Genomic DNA, 7316 nt, shown 5'->3' with positions numbered 1-7316 from the left:
AAACATTTAGCCTATGTTATTACAGTATTTTTGTGTTTCAATTTGGTCGTGTCATTTGGCAAATACGAGATTCACAGTCTAGTCTTTGGGGTCAGTAAAATGTTCTAAAATGTGTTTTGGCTGCGGGGAAAGTCGATTATGTAAAGAGATTATGCGCGCTCATCAGTTGGCCGCTTGGGCACTGGGCAATGTGTGGCGAGCATGCGCGAAACCAAGCACTGCACATACGTACTGATGTTTACACGAAGAATTTAAATTAATAAAGATACTGGGTTACTTCTTTGAGACGGAAATATTTTTGAACTAGAAAAAGGTAAGTTATATTGTTATTAGAATATTTTACGCACGGTGCGTTTTATAGGTCATGGCTATTGGTGAACAGTTCGCCTATTTTTATTGAACGTTCTAAGCGAGTTAGAGAATTAGGGCGCGATGACCAGAGACTTTAGGTTTATGTAGGCTATAGTTTGAACCCAGTGACTCTCAAAGCTTTTCATAACAAACGGTGCTTACTACGTCGTATCTAGTTGGAGTCATTTTATTTGTAAGCGGAGTAATATTTGTAAACCGAGTAATATCTCGAGAACAACATGTTCCAAAACCAGGACGCAGACACTGTATCCAACAGACCATGATTGGATTCACAAATTCAACCACCGTCATGGGACATGTAGCACAATAGTCTGTGTTATGTAAGAAACGGAATACATGTTTAACTAACTATATTTTGGCAGTAAAAAGTGTTGTTATTTGAAAACGACGGTAATTTCGCAAGCCAGGTCTAGTAAAGGTAGGGTAGTGATTTTCTAGTTTAACCAAATACACGTTTACTTTGCAAATTGCTGTATTTAAAGAAGGCTACAATGAGTAATGATTTATGTTCTGCGCACATCACCTGCGGGAAATGCGCTTTATTTTGGTTATTGTTTCATAACCAGTTTTCGAGCAGTAGGCGACTCTGCGTGTTTTGGTGGCTCTGTTTAAGTGGTCGTTGTAATTAGTGTATTCCAGTCTTGCCGCGTGCATTGCTAGGGATACACACCCACTTTTTATGCGACTATACTCCCCCCGATTTCTACTGCTCTCGAGTTCCCAAATACTGTGTGTAATACTGTGTTGTAGAACCCTGGTCCAACGTAAGGATAATCTAGCATTTACTTACGGTTTTTGTAACAAGTTTTGTATTTAATCACTGCCATGATGGTGCGGTAATAAAACGGTTCCACTATGCTTGATCGCGTGTACGTAATGACTGCGCACTCAGCATTTTCTGCAGTTTGGCGTGTTTTTGTGTTTTGCTTGCACACGTTTAGAAATACTGACTCTATGAGGGTTTCAGTGTTAGTTGCATCTTGGCAGAACTGTTAATGGCAATTAGTCTACTACTCTACACAGTCCCATTAAATGGTATTCCAATTGGCCACATGGTTGCGCTATAACAAGCGATGCTGGGACATGTTCAAAAGGTCACCACCTTCACCCGTGTGACCAAAAGTTGGCACATACATCCGCATCCACAGAAGGAACACATTTTCCTCTAGGTCCCATAAAGTCAGCCATGATGGATTTTTTCCCGATTTGCATATAGCTTGGCATGTAGCATGTATGGATGAGCTTGGTGAACATGTTCACAATAATTGCAAGACATCATGTGTGTAAGCACATTCAAATTGACCAAACAGTGGCAATATAAAGGTAATGTGTTCATATCTGCTAACATTGAGTGGGGAAATGTTGCCTAGGAATGTAAGGGCTTAAGGCTTATTTACATTATGATACATTTTCTGAGATATATTGTAGAGGACTCAAGACGTTATTCATTTGTTGTGTAAACTTGCAGATACTGATATCTCGAGAGGTCATCTTCACAAGGTAGCATGCGCTTCATTTTCGATTAAGCCCCCTGAAAGTTTTCAAGTGTGAAGACAATTGTGTTGGAACTGTATCATGTTTGAGAGCAGTGCGCAAGCGTATCACTATGAAAATGGTCATGTAAACACAGATAAGGCTATCTAGAATAGTATTTATTCGATTTCCACTACTTGAGAAGGTGGCATCTTGAGCTATTGATATCTGCAAGTTTACACAACAAAATAATCTTACCTCTTAAGTCTTCAGTATGTCTCGGAAAATGTATTGTACTGTAAATAAGCCTTAGGTCTAGCAAAACTCTGAAATTGTTTCTTTTGGGGCTTAAAGCCAGAAGCTGGTCAAAATTTTATGGGCATTGGACAAACAGTTCCAGAGGAGCAGCTTTTTAAATTGAAGAATGTAATTAGAAATAGTTGAAAACCTGTTGCAATATATTTTCATTGTTTTCTAATTTGTGATATTTTAAACTCAGAAATGTTGCTTGCAGCTTTAATTTAATGTTTTCTTTTTTATGTTGAGACTTGGTTATTTTTTTGGATTTAGTATAAGCTGTTTAAATTTTGAGTTTAGCATGAGGTAAATCCATAACCAGTTTTGTGGGGATAATACATTTTTATCAGTACTTGTCACATTTAACTTTTTCACTATTGTAATGGAAATGGTCAACCACAAACTGTGTGCATATATTTAGCCTATGCTGCTGTCAATCAATATATCTACATGGAAACTTCAACTTACTCCTCAACTATATGGACTACTTAATTTGGTTTTAAATATATGGTTTTATTTTATTCTTTTACATTTTACAGTATATTACTTTATTTTCCTATCTGAACATATATATATAAAAAAAAAACATTACATATTTTAGTCATGCCCCATGTTCTCACAAACATAATACAATCACGTTTACACATTTTACACTAACCTTGGACATGGACAGAAGCAAAGCATATATGATAACCAATATGAATTAATGTGAAGTCTTTACAACTATTAAAAAGAGATACCATGACCAGCATGGGCATTCAGCCTACACAATCACTCTGCGATTTTAGTGAAAGCTTCCATCCACATCAGATCAACTGAAAGACGCAGCAACTGCACATTCTGTTCTTGTAATATTGTGGATGATGGTTAAACAATGCTCCAAGGTAAAACTACTGTACTATTGTCCAACAGAATTCAAATAAATGTAAACATTATGAAGAAGGGATTAAAACCTATTAAGACCTGTCCTGGAATAGATAGTCTGGATTAACATGTTCAATCCTCTATCATAGTGGCTCAAAGTCATCATCTAAACTTGAGGAAATAGTACCTGTCCAACATCCAAGTCATGCTTTAATATTTGTATAGAATTTGAATCTAAATCTGGTTTATGGGTAGTAAAAAGCATGGTTTAGTACATTCTCATGCACAAGTAGAGAGCTAAACCAAACAGCTGGCAAGTATAAAGGAGCATAGTTCTGGCATTTACTGCCCTGGGGGTATGTACAGCTGGAATTCAATGGAATTACACATCACGCATATGTAAACTGACTGTGGCTTTCACTGTTCATTAGTCATACAAACTTGCACACAAATTCCCACATATTGTACAAATTTGCATGTACATGCATTGTGATATTCTTACTTGTAGTTGTTTGGTCTAGGTGCAATTTTGGTTGAAGTCGGCTTTGGCTGGGCCACTCAAGGTCACTAACAGACCTGATGCCACTCCAGCGTTGTCTTGGCTGTGTTCTTCGGGTCGTTGTCACACTGAAAGATATATCTTCGGCCCCACTCTGAGGTCCCATGTGGTCGGGATCAGGTATTCTTGAAAGACCTCGCAATATTTTGCTCTGTTCATCCTTCCCTCAATCCTGGCCCCTCTCCTTAGAGCATGATATTTCATGCTTCACCATAGGGATGTTATTAGCCAGGCGATTTATTAAATCAATGACTAATTCAGTCTATAACACAACAAAATGTGGAGAAAGTGAAGAGGGCTGAATACTATCCAAAATCGCTCTAAATGAGATACACCTTGCAGCTTGTCTGTTTGGAAGGGTTGGGTTATATGAGGAGGCCAATTCTCGCTAGGCCCTCACATATTTTCCCTGTTATGGTGAGGCAAGTAGTATACAGAAGTTGGTATGTAAGCACTTTGAAAAACTGGGAAAGTAATACGTACTTTCAAGCTTCTGTTATTAACAATATTTCTATTGCGCACTAGAGATAGAAAATGTGAAGATAAAACAAACTGCATTAAATGTCTTATTTTGCTCGTTGCATGTTAAGTAATCAACCATTTTTGCCAATGAAGTCATCAACACCATGTCGACGTGCAAGTTCTGTCCAAAAGGAGGGTGGAGATGGAGCAAACCTGTACTGCAAGTCCAGGGGACTTTATGGCCGCCAGCTAATCATGTGGTTTGAATAGACTCGGAGGGTGTGTTTGGTTGGTTGGGGACTGGATGCAGAGACTGCATGGGGTTGTAAACAACTATAGCATTGATCACTCAAAACTTTCCTTTTCAACTTTTTTGGAAAGGAAAGAAAAAGGTGCAGTGGTCTTTACATTTTTTCCGGAGCTGTATGTTTCTATTCATGTGTCTGAGCCTCAGCCCCCTCACAGTCTCTATTCGTTCTCCAATCATAAAGTATGGTCCAGGGGTTGTGGGGTCATATGCAAACCCCTAATTCCTGTTTGGCCACTTTTAGCTAGACCTGTAGACTTTCGTTATTTAACACACACACTACATATCACTGTGTTTTTTCTTATTTGAATGTTTAGTGTGTGAATGTAGTTGAAAAGCGCCTGAGGGGCAACTCTTTGCATTCCAGCTCTGTTTCAGGAAATATCCATTATTACCCTGTGATGGTTTCTTCAAAAACATTTGTAACCCAGTGCCACTTTGAACTCCCCAAACAGCAATTTTTTTATGTAAGAATTGGCCTAAAACTCCACTGCCACCTGTCATTGAGATTTCTGTGAATTTCCAGAACAAAACACCTTGTCCCCTCGTCTTCTTTAGACAGGAAGGGGGCAGTGGCGGTTTGGGTGTGGTTGTATGTGTGGGGGGTATATGAAACACTGTTTAAAAAAGTAGTGTTTCAGACATTCTCAGAAAATTGATTCACCATAGTCTAGTGGCAAAAAAGTTAAATAAAACATTCTGGAATATAAAACAAAGAAGTATCACACTAATAGCTGCTTGTTGACCACAGTTTTATGACGATTAACATTTCCTGAAGTTAATGCGTTAAAGTGCTTCACTTCTGGCACCATGAAGACTGGTTTAAAACCTGCCCAAATCAGATTTGCTACTAGTTATGCAACACGTTGCATGGTGGTAGCCACATACGTCTGTTAGCGTGAAAAGTCTTTCATTGTCATCATGGGGCCTGCTAGATATATTCCTACTTGGTTGACAAACTTAGTAAGTTGTTTACTATAAGTAATACTGAAGGTCACAAACTGAGATCCTGCTTTACAGGTGTTCTATTATTACGTGTTACTAAGTCACTAGCACATTTGACCTGTGCATTTAGAAATATATTCCTCTGACATTGTAGATGTTGTTTTAGTGTTCTCAAGGTTGACAAGTTTAGATTTGTGAAATTTAGTAGATATTTTTTTCTGGAGCTGCTTATGCACGCTTTTTCATAATGGAAATTAAACCCACAATACTGGCATTGCACACACCATGTTCAACCAATTGAGCTAAGCAAGTTCTGTGTGTATTGTAAATGAGTTGTCAAAGCCTCATTGTTCTGTTAGATTTTTATTTAGACATTTGTGTTCTTATTGCTTCTAAACAGGTGTTGGGAAGAACCCTTTCTGAAAGGATCCAACTGATATTATAACATATTAAGCTAATAATGTTTTTTAGAAGTCAATGACCCTTTGTGGTAGTTAGTGCTCTGAAAGTAGATCCATTATACTGTTATAACTGAAAACAGATTTATTTTGCTGTTCTCTCTTTCTCAGCATGTGGTGGCCTGTTTTTATTCCTTTGGCGGTTCTGAGTAGCTCATTGGGAATGTTAGTGTTAGCTTACTCCTCTTTACCAGACTTGATTGCAAACAGGAAAATGGGATAGGTTGTGGGATAATTAGTTAGCAATGATAACGTCTGGCATAATTTGGTTAAAGGAGAATTCCAGTATTTTTCAACTTGAAGTTAGATGTTAGAAAAACTGTAATCCAAAATGTTCTTTTAAATAAACTGGTTCTATGTGTTCCTGGTTTTGTAGGTGTAACAGGTATAGGCCCATGGCCAAGTTGCAGATTTGTGTTTCTAATGTCTGACATATTTTTGGGTTACTTGGGTTTTGGCTAACCTTTTAGCCTAACCTCAAAATTTTTTGGGATCCAAGGGTTAGGATAACTTTAAAAAGAAATGTTTAATTGATTTTTAAACTACCACAGGGATCTTATAGAAGCCAATTCCATAAGACGTTCAGTCTTTCACAAGCATCTCTTTTTATATACTTTTCAGCAAATGTCTAATGTCTAATAAAATGAATAAGGACATCCACTATTTGTTTACTTTATCTTCTATTGTTGTAGGGCAGCTAAAAAAACATTGACTGCTCCATAGTGAAACACATGTAAGCCTGAAAGATCAAAACAGGATTGTTGCTATCTGTTATGACAAGTGGATTAAATAACATGACAATTACAGCTCAGTGGACGTGTAATCTTTCTTTTCCTATGTAGATGAACCAAGCTAGTCTAGACCATTGTTTGTTTTGTTGATCACGTTATGCATGCTGAATGATCAACAGTGGTACTTAGAGAGGTTTTCTTAGAAAATACAAAAATAACTGAATCAACTTTGGGGCCTTTTAGATAGCCATGACTATTTAATTAGAATAGACTAACCAAACGATCAATGACAAAATTATACATTCATCAAAAAAACTGAGGAATGCACATCATTCATTTACAAAAGATAATATTATAATACATGTCAAAGGACACACAGACTACTCTGTCCTTTTCTGTGTCCTAAAATGACTCACAGGTTCTGGAGATCTGTAAAGTGCACAATCTTGTCTGCTTGACTGTTAACAGATAGTACAGATCAAACTGTTAGCTTGTTAAGACAAATCTGCTCATTCACCAGTGACCTATAAATGTGGGAGTTGTAGTTTTCTTAACAATAACGGATCTGTAGTCTTCTAGTGTAGTATACCGGCGGGGATGGTGGCAGCTCAATGCTTTCCTTGTACTGCATGGTACCCCCACAGCCGCACAGCAAACTACAACTTGTATATTATGCAAAGGGCTTGGTGCTCAGTTCCATCCAACAGCTGAACTAGTGTACTAACAAAAATAAGGGTAATATCTATACATTTATGTTGAACAACACTCCAAAGACAATGAAACATGCCTATACGCTTAAATAAATTATATAACCCATTAAAAAATATATAACCATTTGTGTTTTGGTG

The 7316-nt window shown here is 37.5% G+C and overlaps 1 protein-coding gene across 1 annotated transcript in view; it reads left to right on the top strand.

The window, feature by feature from the left end:
* The first annotated feature begins 202 nt into the window (after positions 1–202).
* The window catches only part of LOC105025408 (titin), a 28873-nt gene continuing 21759 nt past the window's right edge, over positions 203–7316 (top strand). Inside the window, exon 1 of the mRNA XM_013136590.4 lies at positions 203–313. The gene's annotated coding sequence lies outside the window, so the exon portion shown is untranslated. The remainder of the gene's footprint in view (positions 314–7316) is intronic.

This window comes from Esox lucius, chromosome 13, assembly GCF_011004845.1.
Source record: "Esox lucius isolate fEsoLuc1 chromosome 13, fEsoLuc1.pri, whole genome shotgun sequence".
In the NCBI taxonomy this organism is placed as follows: Eukaryota; Metazoa; Chordata; class Actinopteri; order Esociformes; family Esocidae; genus Esox; species Esox lucius.
Note: the sequence above shows the minus strand (reverse complement) of the source record. Positions and strands in the feature narration are given on the sequence as shown.